The 23541-nt window shown below is 43.0% G+C and overlaps 1 non-coding gene across 1 annotated transcript; it reads right to left on the bottom strand.

Moving 5' to 3' along the window:
- Window positions 1–14690: 14690 nt before the first annotated feature.
- Window positions 14691–14828, bottom strand: LOC114809945. Its single transcript, XR_003757716.1, has one exon. It is a non-coding gene; the product is annotated as a small nucleolar RNA SNORA7 (small nucleolar RNA).
- Between the last annotated feature and the right edge of the window lie 8713 nt (window positions 14829–23541).

Raw genomic sequence — 23541 nt, 5'->3', positions numbered from 1 at the left:
CCCACAGAGTTTCATTGTTCCTCTCCACTGATACCAATCCTCCCAGAGCCCACCAATACCAATCCTCCCAGAGCCCACCTCCACCACTTCTCTGGGTCTGTAGAGGCTGTAGCTGCAGAGGCTCGGGGTTATGGAAAGGAATGCTCAGGTGGGAACAGTTCTTCCTGAGAGGGAAGACAGAGCCACTATAGTTTTTCTTCTGCCTCTCCTCTATCTGAGATGGCAAAACCAGAAACAATCTCTGCCCCAAGGAGCTGGGACAGACCCTCTTCGTTTTTTCCTCCGCTCCAGTCAATTAATCGATAATATTTATTGAGCAATTACTGTGTGCAGAGCATTGTACTAAGCACATGGAAGAGTACAACACAATAGAATTGGTAGACACACAGCAGCAAGTACAACCTCCCCCTGTCCAGGGAATATTGTCTTAGCAGGAGCTAAGTGCAGACATCGAGTCTCAGTAGAGTTCCATAGATCCAGGAAATTCCATTCCTCCTGCTCCTAACTACCCCACTTCTGGTGGAGTAATAATAATGATAAGAATGATGGTATTTGTTAAGCTCTTATTATGTGCCGGACTGCTAAGCACTGGGGTGGATACAAGCAAATCTAGCTGGACATATGTGGGGCTCACAGTCTCAATTCCTGTTTTACAGCTGATGTAAATGAGGTGCAGAGAAGTGAAGTGGCTTGCCCAAGGTCACACAGCAGGCAAGTGATGGAGCTGGGATTAGAACCCATGACCTTACTATGGGGTGGGTCTGTACCCTTTAAAGCATTTGGATTTTCACCTCATCCCCCACAGCACAGAGCTACAAATCCATCTGAAATATATTTTAATGTCCATTTCCCCCTCTGGTCCTTAAACTCTTTGTGGGTAGGGTTTGTGTCTTTCTATTCCATATTACTGTACTCTCCAAAGAGCTTAGTACAGTGTTCTGGACACAGTGAATGATCAATAAACACCACTGATTGATTGATTGATTGATGAATTACCAATAGTAGTTTATCCTAGTAGCAGAGTCCAGAAGGGAGACCATTACTCAGTCCCAGGCTCCTCTCATGGAACAAATAAATCGTTGTCTACTGACTGCATTGCTTCAGTGACTGGCTGGACCTCTAGCCTCAAACACAGGCCTGTGAGGAACTGAAAATGGTCCCTGGCTGAAGTCGAATCTGTTCTCAGACCCAAAACACTAAGAGGCCTCTCTGATAGAGCCACCATTAATCAGGTAAGGGTCAGTTAACTACTGGGGGCAGGGTGGCGAGGAAGACACACCGCTGACACGTTTCATCATGGGTCACTGATCCAATGCTTCCTCCCTTGACGTTAGCCAGGGAGGGCAGCTGCCCAGTGTCATTCCTATTTGAAGCCCTCAATAGAGATGGATACCCTGGGACAAAAGGGGGAAGGTGAAACTAACGAGATCTTAGACAGATCAGCTCCCCCAGGGGGAGAATGTAAGGAAAATATAATTCTGAATGAAAACAATTGGGTGAGAGTGATTACTACTGGTGGAATAAGTAGGCTCCCACTCTCTGGAACACCACTCGGGAAAGGAAAAAGGAGTCAGTGAGGTTGGTGAAGAAGATGGAAGAGGCACTCTCAGTCTAAAGTAGTTAGCTAAGTAGTTAGTAGTAGCAATTAGTAGTAGTTAGCTAAAATCAGGCCAAGTGCAACTTGGTGAGCGGGCTGGCCCAACCAAGATGGTTTGCTTCCGTGCCACAGTTTGGAGAGAGTCTCATCTAAATATCATCCACACAAACCTGAAAAAATATTCACTCTGCCTGGAGGGAACCTAGCAGATATTACTAGGCATCCCCAAGTCAGATTAGCTGCCTGGTATCCTAGTGGATATGCCATAGCATGTGAGCTTTCAGTCAGTAGATACTGTAGGAATCAGAAGGACCTGGGTTCTAATACTGACTCTGCCACTTGTCTGCTGTGTTACCTTGGGTAAGTCACTTCATTCTCTGTGCCTTAGTTACCACATCTATAAAATGGAGATTAAGATTAAGCCCCTTCCTACCTCTCCTCCCTTCTCTCTTTCTACTGCCCATCCCGCACGCTCTGCTCCTCTGCCGCCCACCTCCTCACCGTCCCTCGGTCTCGCCTATCCCGCCGTCGACCCCTGGGCCATGTCCTCCCGCGGTCCTGGAACGCCCTCCCTCCTCACCTCTGCCAAACTAATTCTCTTCCCCTCTTCAAAACCCTACTTAAAACTCACCTCCTCCAAGAGGACTTTCCAGACTGAGCTCCCCTTCTCTCTCTACTCCCTCTACCACCCCCCCTTCACCTCTCCACAGCTTAACCCTCTTTTCCCCCCATTTCCCTCTGCTCCTCCCCCTCTCCCTTCCCGTCCCCTCAGCACTGCACTCGTCTGCTCAACTGTATATATCTTCATTACTCTATTTATTTTGTTAATGAATTGTACATCGCCTTGATTTAGTTGCCATTGTTTTTACGAGATGTTCTTCCCCTCGACTCTATTTATTGCCATTGTTCTTGTCTGTCCGTCTCCCCCGATTATTCTGTAAGCCCGTCAAACGGCAGGGACTGTCTCTATCTGTTGCCGACTTGTTCATTCCAAGCACTTAGTACAGTGCTCTGCACATAGTAAGCGCTCAATAAATACTATTGAATGACTGAATGAAAGTTTGTGAGCCCCATGTGGGACAGGGACTGGGTCCAATCTGAGTAGCTTGTATCTACCCCAGTGCTTAGAACAGAGCCTGGCACATAGTCAGCGCTTAACACATGCCATAATAAAAAGTTCCCTTGTGAATTCTTGGCAATTCTCAAGAAAGAGGGAGAGAGGAATTCTGGTCAGAGCTTTGTAGGGTTTACATGATGATGGGAAAGCTTGGAAACGTAAACTGGGTTTTGCTTCTTTTTCTTTCAGGTAATCCAGTTCCTTATGTTCTGGAAAAAGAAGAACTTCTGAATGGCAACTTCTGCTCCAGAGATCAGGTCTCTACAGCTTGAGAACCAAGTGATTATTGGGATAATTCCATAAAAATAAGATCAACCAACTCAAAAAGTATATTCAAATAATAATAATTATTATGGTATTTGTTTATTACTTACTATGTGCCAGCCACTGTTCTAAGCACTGGGGTAGATACAGGATAATCAGATTGGACACCGTCCCTGTCTCAAATAGGGTTCACAGTCCTAACATCCATTTTACAGATAAGGGAACTGAGGCACAGAGAAGTGAAGTGACTTGCCCAAGATCACACAACAGACAAGTGGCAGAGCCGGAATTAGAACCCATCACATTCTGACTCCCAGGCCTGTGCTGTAATACACTAGGCCATGCTGCTTCTACTTGGAGAAGCAGCGTGGCTCAGTGGAAAGAGCACGGGCTTTGAAGTCAGAGGTCATGGGTTCGAATCCCAGATCTGCCCGAATCCCAGATCTGCCACTTGTCATCTGGGTGACTGTGGGCAAGTCACTTCACTTCTCTGTGCCTCAGTTACCTCATCTGTAAAATGGGGATTAAGACCGTGAGCCCCACGTGGGACAACCTGATTCCCCTGTGTCCACCCCAGCGCTTAGAACAGTGCTCTGCACATAGTAAGCGCTTAACAAATACCAACATAATTATTTATTATTATTATTATTGATCTAAAATCATTCTATTAAGCAAAGTGGGCCAGTGGAAACAGCAAGGGCCTGAAAGTCCAGGAGGTAAAAAAGTAGAACTCAATGGCTCCTTCCTCTGAGTTGCTTTACATTGGATTCCTTCCTGTTTTTAGCTTGAAATTTTTTGGATTTGTTAAGTTTTGACCTTTAGAGAATTTTTTATTCTATTTCTAAGTGTTTACTATTTGCCAGGCACTGTTCTAAGCACTGAGGTAGATAACAAACTAATCAGGTTGGACACAGTCCTCTCCCACACGAGGCTCACAGTCTTAATCCCCATTTGTATAACGGAGTTATAGAGAAGTTAATTGACTTACCCAAGGCCATGCAGCAGACAAATGGCAGAGCCGGGATTAGAATCTAGGCCCTCTGATTCCCAGGCCGATGCTCTACCCATTCATTCATTCAGTAGTATTTATTGGTCGCTTACTATGTGCAGAGGACTGTACTAAGCGCTTGGAATGTACAATTCAGCAACAAATGGAGACAATCCCTGCCCCATGACAGGCTGACACTAGGCTACTCTGCTTCTACTTGATCTAAAATTGTTCTATTAAGCCATCAGCTAGTGGAAGGAGCAAGGGTCTGGGGGTCCAGGAGACCTGAATTCTAGTGCCAGCTTTACCCCTGGCCAGCTGTGTAACTTTAGGCAAGTTGCTAAACCTCTTTGATCCTCTGTTTCCTCATCCTCCCTCTTAGACTTAGCACTTAGCACAGTTTTCACATGCAATAGTGGCTTTAAAAACACCATAATTAATTGGGTATCACCCCACTTTCAAATGAAGCTATTGCCAACAAAAAAAGAAAGAAAAAGGATGTGATATCAGTGGGTAATTCTCCTTGAGGGTGATTCTTCTTTCAGGACAATTAAATAGCATTTCTGGTCTGTTAGTTTTAGTGGCTGTTTCAAGGGCAAGCAGAGGAAGGGCCACTTTTATTCGATAGCATGAAACTAAGGCTGCCCTTCCTTCCAAACAGAAGTTACTTGGAACCATAGAGGTGGCTTTCATCCTTTCTTCTTTAAGAGTTTAGCATTACCAGGTAAATTTCCTCTCAACTCAATTTTCATGCAGCACTGATGACCTCCTGTGGTTAGTTTGGCTCAAGGCAGCTTTGTTTCCTCTGGAAAGACACAAAATACTGGACTAAATGGCCTCTAATATATATCTGTTTGTTCTACAAGCCCAAGGAGAAAGGACTACTCTCATTTCTAATCCCTTAGAGGGCAGGGAATTTCTTTCTCCTCCCTCATTCTTGGAGTCCGGATGTGGGACAAGGCAAGCTCAGTCTTCAGATTTTTTATGAAGCGGAATGTTTCTATGACCTGGTAGTCGGTCACGCCAACCCACCAAAAATCTAGCACACTTAAACAATCAATCATGTGGTACACAATCTCTGATTCTTGTCTTCAGTGTTCTTATCAATTAACTCAAGCTTCTGGACCCAGCAGGAGGAAAGACAGAGCACAATTTAAAAGTAAATCAGGGTGCATTGCCATATTTTTACACACCAGATAATGCAGGGGCACTAAACTGAAGGTGCAATGTTAAAAACGTAATAGTTCACACAACTGTGTGCACTGGTGAAACTTTAGGCAATCCCTGTTGAAGAGAAACAAAGAAAAGGTAGGAGGCAAACAGAGCTGAGTGTGAAGGTTGTTTAGAAAATGCCTCAGAAAAACATTTGTCACTGGTGCAGAGTCATAACTCAGCTCAACGCCCATGGTACCATGAGCAACCTGCTCAATTTGAACAGTAGAAAGCCGGTGCCTGAGTTTATGTTGTTCTTCTGTTTATTAAAAACGGATGGGAGCACTTGACAGAAAAATCAAACTTGTGGTCATGGCTCATTAATCCCCGTTGTATCTGTCAGATATGTGTGTCTAGAGTTCCAACAAGGCTCTAGAAGTGAGATCGCGGCTCGGCCTTGGTATCTTCTCTACTGTTGGATGTGAAAAGATGTTTCCAATCGCTGAAAATGAGGGATTGATAAAAGGATCTTTTTAGCCACCTCCTGTACTGGACGTTGGCAAGTGAATCACTTCGCTAACACAACTTCCAGTGATATTTTACCTAGTTGTTCCTTCATTAAAGGCAGCTAACCCATAATGAGTGTTTGTCCATTCTGAAATTCTAGATGATTTTCACAAAACTCAGAGATTGGAAATGATTCAGTTGGCATCAAACAGAAACTCCTTACGACTGGCTTTAAAGCACTCCATCACCCCCTCCTTACTGATCTACTACTATAGCCTAGCCTGCATACTTTGCTCCTCTAGCGCCAGTTTACTTACTCTTCCCCTTCTCCATGTCCTTCCTTTAGCCTGAAACTCTGCCCGTCCCAAGCGCCGGTCCCAAATACATCAGACCGTCACTCTCCCCACTTGCAAAGCCTTATTAAAGTCACATCTTCTCCAAGAGGCCTTCCCCGATTAAGGCCTCTCTTCCCTGACTCCCTTTCCCTTCTGTTCATCTATGGCATTGGACCTCTACCCTTTGGGCACTTGATATTCACTGCACCCTCAGTTCCACAACCCTTACCTGTAATGTATTTATTTATATTAATGTCTGTCTCCCCCTCTAGACTGTAAGCTAGGTTTGGGCAGGGAACCTGTCTACCAACCATTGTATTCTCCCAAGTGAGAGAATTGCTCAATAAATACCACTGAATGATTGATTGATTGATTCTGCAACCCCCTAGGTGACACCCTTCATTCTTCACCAGACTGATCAATCAGTGGTATTTATCAAATGCTTACTAAGTGCAGAACACTGTACTAAGCACTTGAGGGAATGATACAACAGAATTAATGACCCATTCCCTGCCCACAACAAGTTTACAGTATAGAAGATGACGGACACTTTGAGGAAACACCTTTTATTACCTCCAACCCAGGGCCTAGCCAACAGGCTTCGTATCCATTTTCTGGGCCCCTTTTTTTTGCACTCCTCCTTATCCCTTTCCCTAACCCCATCCTGGGAAGAGGCAAAGGGACTACAGACATGAATGGCATAGGTACATTCCCAGCCCTGCTTTTAGGGTGCTACATTCCTGCTGGACAATGATACCCCCGGGACTTGGGTGGTAGGTAAGACAGGGAGGATTACTGTGGGGACCTGGACCCCCATCACTTTGAGAATTCTGTCTTCCTTGCCTTCCTCCACAGCAGCCTTTTGTAACTATGAAGTCATGGTGAATGTGGCAAGAGCAGTAGCTTTAATACTTTCAGGAAATCTCTAAATCAGAGATCTCCATCATCAAACTCATCATTTATTGAGTCCTCGGTTGAAGCAGTGTTGGCCTCCTGGAAGAAGTGTGGGCCTGGACCTGGGCTCTAATCCCGAATCTGCCAATTGCTTGTTGTGTGGCCTTCAGTAAATCACTTCACTTTTTTAAGCCTCAGTTTCCTCGACTGTAAAATGGGGATTCAAAACTTATTCTTCCAACTTAGACTGCGAGCCCCAAGTGGGACAGGGACTGTCTGACCTAATTCAATCTTAGAACAGTGTTTTGACCCATAATAAGTGCTTAATAAATTCCATAAAACCAATAAATGATCTCTCTAATTCTCCTTCTACCACTGAGGATGATTCTACCGAGAAGAGTTGACCTGCCTGGTGATGGTATGTAGCTACCTGTTGCCAGTGAAGACTTTTTTTGTGGTAGTGTTGTTTTTAATATAGTATTTGTTAAGCACTTACTCTTATTCCAGGCACTGTAATAATTGCTGGAGTAGATACAAGCAAATGGGGTTGGACTCAGTCCCTGTCCTACATAGGGTTTATAGTCTTAATCTCCAGTTTACAGATGAAGGAACTGAGGCACAGAGATGTTAGGTGACTTGTCCAAGATCACAGAGCAGACAAGTGGCAAAGACAGGATTAGAAGCCAAGTCCTTCTGACTCCCAGGCCTTTGCTTTATCCACTAAGTCACACTACATTACTTTGGTTTTCTTCAAGACATTTCACTGTCTTGATAAAGTGGCTATTCAGTCCTTTGCAGGTCACTTTGAGTGTTGTCCCTCAAGTGCACAGTCAAGCACAGTCAAGTGGAAGTAGTGTGGCTGTGTGGATAGAGCATAGACCTGGGAGTCAGAAGGTCATGGGTTCTAATCCCAGCTCTGACACTTGTCTGCTGTGTGACCTTGGGCAAGACACTTCACTTCTCTGTGACTCAGTTACCTCATCTGTAAAATGGAGATTGAGACTGTGAGGCCCCATGTGAGACAGGAACTGTGTCCAACCCGATTTGCTTGTATCCACCCCAGCACTTAGTACAGTGCCTGGCACATAGAAAGTGCTTAACAAATACCATAATAATAATTATTATTATCTGCATTTTGGAACTTTTGAATGTTTGCCTCCAGGCCCATCGATATGTTCATAGCTTGTTGATCTGGAAGAGCTTCCAGAAAGATCAGAAGGATCAGTCCAACAATCAACCAATGGTTTTTATTAAGCATTTACTGTGTACAGAGCACTATACTAGACTTGAGAGAATATACACAAAACGAGTAGATAAACACGTTCCCTACTCTCATGAAGGGAAGCTGTGTGGCCTAGTGGAGAGAGTACAGGCCTGGAGGGACCTGGGTTCTAATCCCAGCTCTGCCACATGTCTACTATGTGACCTTAGACAAGTCACTTAACCGTTCTGGGTCTCAATTTCCTCACCTGCAAAATGAGGATTCAATACCTGTTTTCTCCCTACTTAGACTGTGAGCCCCATGTGGGACAGAGACTGTATCTTGCCTGATTAACTTGTAGGTACTCAGCACTTAGAACAATGTTTGACACATAGTAAGTGTTTAACAAACACCATCAGAAAAAGACCTTATAAACTAGAGAATATTTTAATCCTGCATCAAGGCATCTTGTTGCATTCTCTATTAAAACAAGGAAGAAATGATTGAACAGGATTGGGCTTACTACAGAGCTTTGTGTTAACAAAGATTAGAGCTTCCTTCCTGTTTCCTACTCTTTCTATATAATTCTGTCTCCACCTAGTACTCAATAAAGACCATTGACTAATTGATGATTTGGAAAGAACAGAAATACCTGATTTATCACCTTCTTTATGAAGATGATCATAAAATGTAAAAAAAAAAAGAAAAAAGTGATAGGGAAAACTATGTTGTGATTGTATGATTGCCACTGATTTTCTATAGTTTAATTATTTCCTTTGCTGAAAAGGAGGGGAGAGATTATGATGGGAAAACTCCAAAATAAATTCATATTATAATAAATACAGGTATATAGTAAACAATTTTGTCATCATTTAAAATTGTATCAATAATAAACTAAAAAGAAGCAAGAGGTTTAGCACCTGAGGGTGTCAAAATGATAAATCTATCCCTGGGCATAATGTGCATTGTGGTTATAAGCCCCTGATTGGCTGCCTGTTTCTTTCTTTTTTTTTAATGGCATTATATTCCAGGCACTCTACCATCTTCCCCCAAGCCCCCTGGTCTGTAAGGTCACTGTGGGCAGGGAATGTGTCTGTTGATTGTTATACTGTACTTTCTCAAGTGTTTAGTACAGTGCTCTGCACACAGTAAGGTCTCAATAAATATGATTGACTGACTGTACTAAGTGCTGAGATAGATACAAGGTTATCAGGCTAGACACAGTCCACGTCCCACATAATCTCTATTTTACAGATAATCTCAATCTACATTTTACAGATGAGGTAACTGAGGCACAGAGAAGTTAAGTGACTTGTCAGGATTAGAACCCATGACCCCTGACTCTCAAGCCTGTGCTCTTTCCACTAAGCCACACTGCTTCCTCTGCCCCTGCCTCCAGATTTCCTCTCTACGCCATGTCATGTGAGCAGATCAGGGGAGGGAAAGAGGGGCTGAGAGCCCAACCTGAGAAAAATCCTGAGGGAGAGAAGCAGGGGGAAAAGAAAAAAGAGGAGGGAGGAAGGAGTGGAGAGGAAATGGGAAGAGGCAGCAACACTCAGCGTAATCTAGTGGATAGAGCATGTGCCTGTGAGGCAGAAGGACTTGGGTTCTAATCTCAGCTCCACCACTTGTCTACTCTGTGACCTTGGGCACATCACTTCTCTGTGGCTCATCTGTAAAATGAAGATTAAGACTTTGTGCCTCATGTGAGACATGGACTGTGTCCATCCTGATTAGATTCTCTACCCCAGCACTTAGTATAGTGCCTGACACATAGTAAGCACTTACCATATACAAAAAAAAACCAAAACAGCAAAAAAAATTAAAACAGAATGAACAATCAAAAAGCCTTCACTGCTCCATCTTATTCCTCAACTTCCCAGAAGTTGGTCTCCTTCAGCCCACCCTGGACCTATCCTTAAACTCCACTCCCCGCAGCCACAGTGACCAGTATGTGTTCAAATATTGCACACCCCCACCTGAATGCAAAAGGAATGATCAAATTCAACATTTGCTTCACTATTTTTCTATTTTGACAGATGGGCTGTCCACATCTCCTTAACATCAGTCCCTAGACAACACTCCATGGGCTTTTCTTTTCCTTTAGTAATGAACCATATGCAATATTATTTATTAGTATATTTTATAAACCAATTTTGAGAAAACGCATCTCCCGATTTTGTGATTGAAACATTCTCAGCAAGCAGTTCAGCTGGAAAATTTGGCACGAGTTTCTTTTGTGGCTTCTAGCTCTATCGTTTCCTCAAAGCTTCTATTGCGTAGGGCTCTTTTTTTTTTTTCAACCCGTTAAACATAAAGCAAAGTTTGGCAGGGGCAGAGATTTTTAGCTGGCATCCACTGTAGTGAGCTACAATGCCTCTTTATCATTATGAAACTATTGATTTTACAGTTCAGTGATACTAAGCCTTGTCTCATGCAGACTCAGGACGTGGAACTAAATCTGAGGGTTAAATAGAGGGAAGGCAGCCAAAATCTCAGCAGTCCCACAATTACAGCTACTCACATTGGCACCATGGTACCTTGGTAAGATTTTGAAAATAAATCTGGCACTAAACACTAAAATCTTCATTGCTCTCGGTTATTTTCAAGAAAATACTTTGACTTTTACCTTGGGATTTCTTTTCTTTGTCATCATCCTGATTCTGAAAAAAAAATGGCTTCAAGTTAATGGAATGGAGTGACATTTAAATTATTCTAAAGAATAGCAAAGAGCATGTTTACTAGTTAGACCATGGAGAAGTGATGATGTCCTGGTATAAATGTGTGATTAAGGTGATTATATACCACACCAAGGCACTATACAGTTTCTGACCAGAAATAATCTAGACAGAATTTGCTTTATATAGTTTCTGACCAGAAATAATCTAAATAGAATTTGCCTTTACAATTATGTGGCAGAAGTGATCAATTTAATCTTAGGTAAGTGTTTGCTTTTACATTTCTCACTCCAGTGCTAAAGAAGGTCCTCTGTCTCACTCAACAGTGAACATATCTTTATACTCTGCCATTTCCCCAATGTATACCTTAGTTTAATGTCTTTCTTCCCCTCTAGACTAGATGTTTCTTGTGGGCAGGAATCATATCTACCCACTCTATTGTATCGTACACTTCAAAGCTCTTAATTCAGTGTTCCTAACACGTACACTTCAAAGCTCTTAATTCAGTGTTCCTCACACAGTAAGGGCTCAATAAATACCATTTAATTGATCGGTTATTATTAATAATAATAATAAAAAATGTGGCATTTGTTAAGCACTTACAATGTGCCAGGCACTGTACTAGCAAATTGGGTTGGATACAGTCCCTGTCCTACCTGGGGCTCACAGTTTCAATTCCAATTTTATGGATAGGAAGAGATTTGCCCATGGTCACACAGCAGATAAATGGCAGAGCCAGGATCAGAAACCAAGACTTTCATATTCCCAGGCCCATGCTCTATCCGCTATGCCATGCTGCTTTTCACCTACAGTGAGACACCCTGATCTAACTGTATGCCCTTATGTTACAATATTTCATGGTTGACGTAGGGGCTATTGGCCTAATGTCATGGGGATCTAATCCTGGATTAATTCAGACCTGGATGTGTCATAACATAGACATTTCTATTATCTGTTACAGAATGTTTTTAGTTTACATTGGTGCTCCATTATTCATCTTTAAACCTGTGATTAAAAGAACCTCATGTCAGGTTATTCAGGCATAAAACTCATATCCCCACTTAATATTAGAAAGGATTATGCACTCATCCACATGCACACAACAACACAAGCCCTCGCTCAGACAAGTCACCCCCACCCTCCCTGAAAAAGAACAGGGACCTGTTTAACATGAGCTGCAAATGACCAGTTTAATCATCACCCTACCTCCATACCCAGGCACTAACCAGTTTCTGACCAGAAAGAATCAAAATATAATTCACTCTGACATTTATTCTGCAGGAGTGATAAATCAAATCTTAGGTAACTGCTTTTATTTACATTTCTCACCCCAGTGCCAAAGAAGCTCCAATGTCTCACTTTTACAGTGAAACATATCCTTACACTCTACTATTTTCCCAATCTATAGTTTATTTTGTTGTCTGACTCTCCCCTGTAACCATAAGTTTCTTGGGGGCAGGGATCGCAACTACCAACTGTATCGTGTGGTGCTTTCCCTTAGTACTTGCTTCTTGGCGCTTGGCGCTTAGTACTGTGCTTCTAGACAGTGAGGCCGGTTGTGGGCAGGGATTGTCTCTCTTTGTTGCTGAACTGTACTTTCCAAGTACTTAGTACAGTACTCTGCACACAGTAAGCGTTCAGTAAATACAATTGAATGAATGAATGCTGTGCACACAGCAAATGCGCAATAAATAACACTGATTGATTTGAGAATTGTTGGAAAGCAGGGTTGAGGTGTCCCTTCCTGCCTCTCTAGTCAAGGGGAAGAAACCAAACCTCTGCCAGACACTGTGGGCAATGAATGCAATGGTGCGACAAGGGGCAGAAAGAAGAGGAAAGAGCTGTTAATCATACAATAGTCCTATTAGCTACACACTCACCGATTAAAACACTTACTGCTAATCGATCGATCAATCATTGGTATTTACTGACCGCTTACTAAGTGCAGGGCACCGTATAAGCACTTGGGAGAATATATTACAACAGAATTAGAAGACAGTTTTCTCTTGGAACCCGAAGCACAGCTTCAAAACCCTGCTCAGCCACTTGTCAGCTATGTGACTCTGTGCAAGTCATTTAACTTTTCTGGGCCTCAGTTTCCCCATCTGTAAAATGGGGATTAAGACTGTGAGCCCCATGTGGGATAACCTGATCACCTTGTATCCTTCCCAGCGTTTAGAACAGTGCTTTGCACATAGTAAGTGCTTAACAAATGTCACTATTATTATTATTATTACAGATTTGTATACCTTTAAAAGAGGAAAGTTCCAGAGAAACTGAAAGTATTGCTATAATGAGCACAGGGAGCAGAGTGTGAGTGGGTTTCCTAGGTATATCAATCAATTGGCATGGTGTAGTAGATAAAGTACAACCCTGGGAGTCAGAAGATCATGGATTCTAATCCCTGCTCTGCCACATATCTTCTGCGTGACCTTGGGCAAGTCACTTCACTTCTCTGAGCCTCAGTTACCTCATCTGTAAAATGGGGATTGAGACTGTGAGCCCCACGTGGGACAAGGACTGTATCCACCCGATTTCCTTGTATTCATTCAATTCATTCATTCAATAGTATTTATTGAGCGCTTACTATGTGCAGAGCACTGTACTAAGCGCTTGGGATGAACAAGTCGGCAACAGGTAGAGACGGTCCCTGCCGTTTGACGGGCTTACGGTCTAATCGGGGGAGACGGACAGACAAGAACAATGGCACTAAACAGCGTCAAGGGGAAGAACATCTCGTAAAAACCGATGGCGACTAAATAGAATCAAGGCGATGTACAATTCATTAACAAAATAAATAGGGTAACGAAAATATATACAGTTGAGCGGACGAGTACGGTGCTGTGGGGATGGGAAGGGAGAGGTGGAGGAGCAGAGGGAAAAGGGGAAAATGAAGCTTTAGCTGCGGAGAGGTAAAGGGGGGATGGCAGAGGGAGTAGAGGGGGACGAGGAGCTCAGTCTGGAAACGCCTCTTGGAGGAGGTGATTTTTAAGTAGGGTTTTGAAGAGGGAAAGAGAATCGGTTTGGCGGAGGTGAGGAGGGAGGGCGTTCCGGGACCGCGGGAGGACGTGACCCAGGGGTCGACGGCGGGATAGGCGAGACCGAGGGACGGCGAGGAGGTGGGCGGCAGAGGAGCGGAGCGTGCGGGGTGGGCGGTAGAAAGAGAGAAGGGAGGAGAGGTAGGAAGGGGCAAGGTGATGGAGAGCCTTGAAGCCTAGAGTGAGGAGTTTTTGTTTGGAGCGGAGGTCGATAGGCAACCACTGGAGTTGTTTAAGAAGGGGAGTGACATGCCCAGATAGTTTCTGCAGGAAGATGAGCCGGGCAGCGGAGTGAAGAATAGACCGGAGCGGGGCGAGAGAGGAGGAAGGGAGGTCAGAGAGAAGGCTGACACAGTAGTCTAGCCGGGATATAACGAGAGCCCGTAATAGTAAGGTAGCCGTTTGGGTGGAGAGGAAAGGGCGGATCTTGGCGATATTGTAGAGGTGAAACCGGCAGGTCTTGGTAACGGATAGGATGTGTGGGGTGAACGAGAGGGACGAGTCAAGGATGACACCGAGATTGCGGGCCTGCGGGACGGGAAGGATGGTCGTGCCCACCCCAGTGCTCATTATAGTGCCTGGCATATAGTAAGTGTTTAACAAATATCATAATTATTTATTAACAATAGTAATTGTTATCATTATGGTACTTCTTAAGTGCTGTGTGTTTAATGTAAGCAGAGCACTGTACTTGTCTTGTATTATGCCATCGAGTCGTCTCCGACCCATAGTGATGCCACGGACACATCTCTCCCAGAAAACCCTACCTCCATCTGCAATCATTCTGGTAGTGTATTCATAGAGTTTTCTTGGTAAAAATGTGGAAGTGGTTTACCATTGACTCTTTCCACACAGTCAGCTTGAGTCTCCACCCTTGACTATCTCTCATGCTGCTGCTGTCTAGCTCAAGTGAGTTTTGACTTGTAGCCGATTGCCTGCCACTCACTAGCCACTGCCCAAGCTAGGAATAGAATGGGTATGCCTCTGCTTGACTCCCCCTCCTGTAGTCAAGACTGGTAGAGTACTGGAAACTCTCCAGGTGCGACTCTGAGAGGGGCGAGCACTGTACAGTACACAGTTAATTCATATGAAGTTGTTATGTGTTATTTAATAAAGCATGCAGGGGTCTAGATTGAGTTCCAGTGTAGAAACACAGTGATAGCTATTATTTTTAGCTGGGCTGGCTCTGTCCCCAGAGTATTGTGGGTAAGACTAAGGAAGCCATGATGGGCAGCAGAGGACAGCACCAAGTGGAAGGAGACTGTGAGCCCCATGTGGGACTGATTATTTTGTATCTATCCCAGTACTTAGCAGAGTGCTTGAAACATAGTAAGTGTGCTTAACAAATGTCATTATTTTATTATTATTAGTAGTATTAATAATAGTAATTATAATAAGTGGGGAGCTCCCACACGGTTCAGTGTGGGAAGTTTGATTGGGTACACCTCCCACACACCCATGTGATGAAAACCACCAATGTTTCCCTGGCAAAATGTCTGCAGCATTTCTACTAGACTGAGCAACCCATGCTGCCAATTGTACAGAAGAAATTTATCAGCCTTTAAAATCCCAGAAAAAATGAGCAATGCCTAGTCTAGAATAGAGGACTGAAAACATTATTTAGTAGCCGCATCAAGCAGCCTGGGGTTTACACCTCAATTTTCAGTCATATCACCCAGAAGCAATTTGACTTTCTTATTCAATTATAAATGACTAAAATAGAGATTCATTAATCTGATGTTATGGTCACACCTTGTACTTCTGGAAGCACTTTTCATGTAGAGTTTTCAGTGCACTTCATAAACATACTCTAGTCATGTGGCCAAGGACCTTTCATCACGGACCAAACTGGGAGCGAAATCCACATTTTTTCACTTTTAAGTAAACGTGTGGCTCCCTAAACCAGTCAGGTGTTTCACGACCATTTCACTGAAAGCTTAAACTTCAAATTGCACAGAGACAAGATCCATTTCAGCCTTTCGTGTGGTAATGGCTGAGGTAGCTTATTGAAGCTGATTAACTGTTGTATGTTCTGAGATTAAAAGGAATTTTAAAAGACATTTTATTGGGAGGATTCTTGATTTAAAGAGGTACTTCAGGAAGTAATCAACTGTTTTACTGTCAGGTTGAGATAATAGCTATTTCCCTGCCCGTATAAACTCATATAATATCCATATCAAGCATAACCATGGGAGGGATAGAGCATTTTAGAACAAACTGACTGGAAAGGAGCTTTTGAAACTGCATAATCTATACAACTAAGTACCCATGAGACTGATAGGTCAAAAGAAATCCAAATATTAGAGAGAAGAGCACCACAGTAAAACAAGCTTCACCATTTTCAAACTTTTTTGATTATTCAGCAATCACACACACACACACACACTCACTCACTCACTCACTCACTCATTCACTCACTTATGAAAGCATGGACAACAGGAAATCATTGATCAGTGGTCTTTGTTTCCAGATCTCAAGGTTCTTCATTTATTCCTTCAGTAATATTTACTGAGCACCTACTATGAGCAGAGCACTGTTCTGGGCACCTTCTTGTGAGCAGAGCTCTGTATAGGACAACTTATCAACCATTCATTCATTCATTCAATAGTATTTATTGAGTGCTTACTATGTGCAGAGCACTGTACTAAGTGCTTGGAATGTACAAATTGGTAGCAGATAGAGACAGTCCTTGCCCTTTGACGGGCTTACAGTCTAATTGGGGGAGATGGACAGACAAGAACAATAGCAATAAATAGAATCAAGGGGATATAAATAGAATCAAGGGGATATAAATAGAACCAATCAATCAACGGTATTTATGGAGCATTTACTGTGAGCAGAGCACTGTGCTAACTATTTGGAAGAGCACAATGGAATAGAGTTGGTAGACATGTTCCTGCCCACAGTGAGCTTACTGTACTAATTGCTTGGGAACATATGCATGAGAAAAGTCAGTCACCACCCTGCTCTCCAGGAACTTGCAATCTCAATTGCATTTATACAATGGGAGTAGGAGAAATAATACACTTATAAAAGATTACAGGAGAATTGTAGCTGTCGTACGTGTTTCCCCACTCAAGGACCTGCAGTGGTTGTTCATCCTCCTCCACATCAAAAAGAAACTCCTTTCCACTGGCTTTAAAGCACTCACTTTTGGTTCTCCTCTTATCTCTCTGGATGGTCATTCTCAGTCTCCTTCATGGGATCCTCCTTCCCCTCCCATTCTCTAACTATAGGGCTCCCTCAAGGTTCAGTTCTTGGTCCCCTTCAATTCTTCATCTACACTCACTCCCTTGGAGAACTCATTCACTCCCATGGCTTCAACTATCATCTCTGCATGGATCACACCCAAATCTGTATCTCCTCCCCTGTTCTCTCTCCCTCACTCCAGGCTCACATCTCCTCCTGCCTCCAGGTCATCACTACTTGGATGTCCTCCCACCACCTCAAACTCAACATGTTGAAGGCAGAGCTCCTTATCTTCCCTCCCAAACCCTGTCCTCTCCCTGTCTTTCCCATCACTGTGGATGGCACTACCATCCTTTCCGTCTCACAAACCCGCAACCTTAGTGTCATCCTAGACTCTGCTCTCTCATTCACCTTACATATTCAGTCTGTCACCAAATCCTATCAGTCTTCACAACACCACTAAGATCTGCCCTTTCCTCTCCATCCAAACTGCTACCATGTTAGTATAATCTCTCATTCTATCCCGAGGGGATTACTGCATCAGCCTCCTGTCTGACCGCCCAACCTCCTGCCTTTCCCCACTTTAGTTCATATTTCACTCTGCTGCCTACATTATCTTTCACAGAAATGTTCAGGGCATGTTACCCCCCTTCTCAAAAATCTCCATTGATTGTCTATCCATCTCCGTATCAAACAAAAACTCCTCACTACTGGCTTTAAAGGTCTCCATCAGCTTTACCCTTCTTACATCACCTCACTTCTCTCCTTCTACATCCCAGCCCGCACACTCTGCTCCTCTAGTTCCAACCTTCTCATTCTGCTTCAGTCTTGCCTGTCTTGTCACTGACCCCTGGCCTACATCCTACCTCAATTGTAAAATGGGAATTAAAAATCTGTTTTCCCTCTTCATTAGACTGTGAGCCCCACGCAGGCTAAGGACTGTGTCTGACCCAATTAACTTGTACCTACCCCAGTGCTTAGAACAGTGTTTGACACATAGTGAGCGCTTAACAAATACCATTAAGAAAAGTGTCTTTAATGATGGCTATTTACATTTTGACTCTATGATACTATATAATTTATCTCTTTATCTAATATCTAACTGGCCTAACTTTTCTTCAATTAGCCCACTATGGATTTCATCTGTGAATTTCTTGAAACTGCTGATATATTCACCCTGAACAACTTTGGCTTTGGCTTTTGTTTGTTTTGCACCAATCTTTTTCACACTTCAAAGGGTTTTCCTTCATTCTAGTAGTGGGAAATTTGATGAACAAAATTCATGGAAGGATGTTGTACAGTACTAGTTTAATAGTATTTCTTCAGCGCTTACTTGTGCAGAGTACGGTCCTAAAAATTGAGAGAGAATATTCAGGTGGGAATTAGATATGTCCTGGTCTCTCAGGGGACTCACACTTTGATTATAAGTGGGAAGAAGGGGCTGGAGATCAACACATCAGGAATGATGAAACTTTAAAACACATCTCAAACAAGAGAAGCAGCATGGCCTAGTGGACAGAGCACCAGCCTGGGAATCAGAGAATCTGGGTTCTAATCCTGACTATGCCAAATGCTTGCAGTGTGACCTTGTGCAAGTTGCTTAACTTCTCTGTGCCTCTGATCTCCCTTTGAATTAGAATACAAGCACCATGTGGAACAGGGACTATATCCAACCTAATTAGCTTGACTCTATCGCAGTGCTTAGAACAATGTATGACATGGGAAGTACTTGACAAATACCATAAAAAATTCACAATATGAAAACAAATTCAGTAGGGCTAGAGGAGCAGAATTTCAAACTCCTAGAGGCACAGAGTTCAGGGCATATAACCAGTTTTCTCTGGGTTTTTTGGTACAGGAGCAGCTTTTATCCCAGCCTCGGCAGCACCAGAGCATGCTGGGAGCAGGGATCCTTGGTTGGAGGAGGGAAGCTGTCTGCTGTGTGACCTTGGGCAAGTCACTTCACTGCTCTGGGCCTCAGTTACCTCACCTGTAAAATGGGGATTGAGACTGTGAGCCCCATGTGGGACAGGGACTGTATCCAACCCGATTTGCTTGTATCCACCTCAGTGTTTAGTACAGTGCCTGGGACATAGTAAGCACTTAACAAATAATGAAATTATTATTATTAATAAGAAGCAGCGTGGTCTAGTGGAGAGAGCATCAAAAGGATCTGGGTTCTAATCCTGGCTCCACTATTCGTCTGCTGTGTGACTTTGGGCAAGTCACATCTCTGTGCCTCAGTTACCACATCTTTAAGATGGGGATTGAGACTGTGAGCCCTATGTGGGGCAGGGACTGTGTCCAACCCAATCATCATTCATCCAATCCAGAGCTTAGAATAGTGCTGGCTCATTGTAAGCACTTAACAAATACCACAATTATTATTAGTAAAACCAAGGAAGATTTTCTTGGCGGCGATGGAGGAGACCAAGGTCCTGGTACCAGCCTTTATCTTTGCTCTGGGGCTCAAGAAGCATGCTTGAAGCCTTTATAAACTTCAAACGGGATCTTGTTCAACCTTAGTCTTTCCTAAGTGAAGAATCCTAAATGGGAAAGTTTAGGATTCTTCAGTTTTTTCAGTTTTTTCTCAGTCAACATTCATTCATTCATTTATTGAGGGCTTAATGTATGCAAAGCACTGTACTAAGCACTTGGGAGACTATTAAATTCATTCATTCATTCAATCATATTTATCAAGCACTTACTGTGTGTAGAGCACTATACTAAGCGCTTGGAAAGTATAATTCAGCAACAGATAGAGACAATCTCTACCCAACAGCGGGCTCACAGTCTAGAAGGGGGCGACAGACAATAAAACAAATCAAATAGATAGGCATCAATAGCATCAAAATAGATAAATATAATTATAGATATATACACATGATTAATGAAATAGATAGAATAATAAATATGTACAAATATACACAAGTGCTGTGGGGCGGGGAAGGGGGTAGGGCAGAGGCAGGGAGTGGGAGCGATGGGGCGGGGAGGAGGAGTAGAGGAAAAGTCTGGGAAGGCCTCCTGGAGGAGGTGAGCTCTCCGTAGTACAATACAATAAAAACAGAGTTGGTAGACATGCTCCCCTCCCACAACAAGCTTACAGCTTAGAGTGGGAAGGGCCATGGATTCCAAAAGATCACATGCAGAATGAGTGAGTAGTAAAAGCAGAGAAAAATAAGATGCTCTCCACTGGACTGCTTTCTTCCTATTCTGATATCATTCATTCAGTGATATTTATTGAGTGCTCACTGTGTGCAAAGCACTGTACTAAGCACTTGGGAGAGTACAATATAAGAACAATCACACACATTCCCTGACCATAACGAGTTCACAGTCTAGAGGGGGAGACAGACATTAATATAAATAAATAAATAAATTACAGATTTATACATATGTGCAGTGGGCCTGGGAGGGAGGATGAATCAAAAGAGCAAGTCAGGGCGATGCAGAAGGGAGTGGGAAAAGAGAAGAGAGGTGCTTTTAGTCAGGACAGGCTTCTTGGAAGAGATGTGCCTTCAAAAAGTTGTTTCAGTCTCTGTCCAAACGTCTCCTCTCAAATGATATCTAAATTTTACAACAAAATTCATAATGTCTGCTTAAACAGAACATTCCTATCTTCCGAAAAGTACAGAGTGCATCGACATGTTAAAAATATTTAACCTCATTTCATATTTAATTCATAATAAAAGTGAAAGGATGAGAAAGAGATCTAATCAACCAATAGACTAAAAAATGTCTTATCTTGCTTTTCAGGTATTGCAGACATATTGCTGTTTTACTAGCAGCTGCCCCTTTAATTACCCTTTGATTCCTAGGCAGACAGAGACTGAATGCAAATAACCAGTTTTTTCTTTGGTGAAAATAATGTTTATTTTAAATCTCAGGCAGGAGCAATTGTGATATTGTTGCACATCTAAAAACTCAGTCTAGAAATTTCTACAGCATGTGAAGTTATTCTAAGAGCACAGTAAAAGGAAAGACTTTTTCTCTGACTCATTGCGGCTGTGTGTTCATGCAGTTCAGGGTAATAGGACATAGATAACTGGGAAAATCACTGGGCTTTGAGGCAAACACTCATCTCAAAAAATAACTGTGATTAAAAGACTGATTTCTGAAGATAATTTTCACAATTACCACCTTCCCCTCCCACCCCCATTCACTACGCTGGTATGAAATAAGCATATTTGGAGAGGGAAAACAAAACAAACGTTTCTGTAGAGATCTTTGCATTTGAGTTCGGTGGACTTGAATACATATGTAGGGACCCATCCAGCTCTCTCTCCACATAGCACTTATGTACATGACTTTATACGCTATTGCTTCCCCTCACCTGGAATTTATTTTAGTATCTATCTTCCCTACTAGATTGTAAGCTTCTTGAGGGCAGGAATCATGTCTACTCAGCCTTCGAGTAACAGTAACTGTGGCACTTGTTAAGCACTTTCTATGTGCCAAGCCCTGCATTAAGCACATAGAAATACATGCAATCATGCAATAGCGATACAATCAGACCAGACACAGTTCTTGTTCCAAATGAGGCTTGTTCCACATGAGGCTTGCAGCCTAAGGGCGAAGGAGAACAGATATTTAATTGCCATTTTACAGCTGAGAAACAGAGGCACAGAGAAATTAAGTGACTTGCCCAAAGTCATACCCAAAATTTTTGACCCTACCATGCTTAGTTGGAACACAATTTCAGGCACCTCACCTCTTCTACATGTTCACCTGTTTATTTATTTGTTATTTATTTATCCCTTTGCAGTTATTAGTATCTATTTTCACACTTTCAACTTTCATACTGTTTATTTATCAATGTCACCTTGTCTTCCCTATTAACTTGTGAACTCCTTAAAGGTTTTTATTTCTTCTGTATGTTCTCCATATATCTTGTACAGTGCTCTGTTATAATAATAATAATGATGATGATAATTATAACAATAATGATATTTGTTAAGCCCTTACTATGTGCCAAGTACCGTACTAAGTGCTAGTATAGGATGGGTATGATAATTATGGTATTTAAGTGCTTACTATGTGCCAAGCACTGTTCTAAGTACTGGGGTAGATACAGGGTCATCAGGTTGTCCCACGTGGGGAGCACAGTCTTCATCCCCATTTTACAGATGAGGTAATTAAGGCAAAGAGAAGTTAAGTGACTTGCCCAAGGTTACACAGCAGACAAGCAGCAGAGTCGGAATTAGAACCCACGACTTCTGACTCCCAAGCCTGGGCTCATCCACTAAGCCACACTGCTTCTCTAATCAGGCTGGACATAGTCCCCATCCCATATGGGGCTCAGAGTCCAAGTAGGAGGGAGAACAGGAATTGAATCTCCATTTTGCAGATAAGGAAATTGAGGCACAGAGAAGTTAAGTGACTTTCCCAAGGTCACACAGCAGGCAGGTAACAGTGCCAGATTTAAGAAGCCAGGTCCTCCTACTCCCAGGCCTGTTCTCTTTCCACTAGGCCACACTGTCACACACTGTGATACTCAGTACATATTGTGGCTTACAATGAGGGATAAAGCTGGGTGGCTTAGTGAAAAAGAGCACGGGCTTGGGAGTCAGAGGACGGGGGTTCACAATCCCAGCTCTGCCATTTGTCAGTTGTTTATGACTTTGGGCAAGTGACTTCACTGTGCCTCAGTTACCTCATCTGTAAATGGGGGATTAAGACTGTGACAACCTGATAACCTTGTATCTCCCCCAGCACTTAGAACAGTGCTTGGCACATAGTAAGCACTTAACAAATACCATCATTATTATTATTATTAATAATGAAAAAAACTTACTGAATGCGTCATAATTAATGTCAGTGTAAATACTATTGACTGAGCACCTCTTGGCATTCATTTTTTTTAATGAAAATTCTGAGTGGTCCAAATCATGATTTCTCTTAGGGTTTGGGCCTGTAATCCTTCAGCATTCACAATACTAGTTCATGGTGATTAACGAATCTCAGTAGGTAGCACATCAAAATGTCACACCCGAAAAGAATCAAACCCCAGACTATGTTTTTGCTGGGTCACTTGTGGCAGTGAAAAGCCCAGTACACAGTGACATTCCCCACAGTCTGGAGTGGCATGAGAAACAGAATGGGTTAGTGGATAGAGCAAAGGCCGAGGAGTCAGGAGGACCTAAGTTCTAATCCTGGCTCTACCACTTGTCTACTTCGTGGCCTTGGGCAGTTCTTGACCCTCTTCTGTTCTCCATCTACACTCACTCACTCCCTTGGTGCACTCATTTGCTCTCATGGCTTCAACTATCACCTCTATGCAGATGACAGCGTGGCTCAGTGGAAAGAGCTTTGGCTTGGGAGTCAGAGGTCATGGGTTCTAATCCCGGCTCTGCCGCTTGTTAGCTGTGTGACCTTGGGCAAGTCACTTAACTTCTCTGGGCCTCAGTTACCTCATCTGTAAAATGGGGATGAAGACTGTGAGCCCTACGTGGGACAACCTGATGACCTTGTACCTACCCCAGTGCTTAGAACAGTGCTTGGCACATAATAAGCGCGTAACAAAAAAATACATTATTAGATGACACACAGATCTACATCTCTGCCCCTGTCCTCTCCACTTC

The sequence above is a fragment of the Ornithorhynchus anatinus genome, chromosome 2, assembly GCF_004115215.2.
Source record: "Ornithorhynchus anatinus isolate Pmale09 chromosome 2, mOrnAna1.pri.v4, whole genome shotgun sequence".
Lineage (NCBI taxonomy): Eukaryota > Metazoa > Chordata > Mammalia > Monotremata > Ornithorhynchidae > Ornithorhynchus > Ornithorhynchus anatinus.
This window is presented reverse-complemented; position numbering and strand designations above follow the sequence as displayed.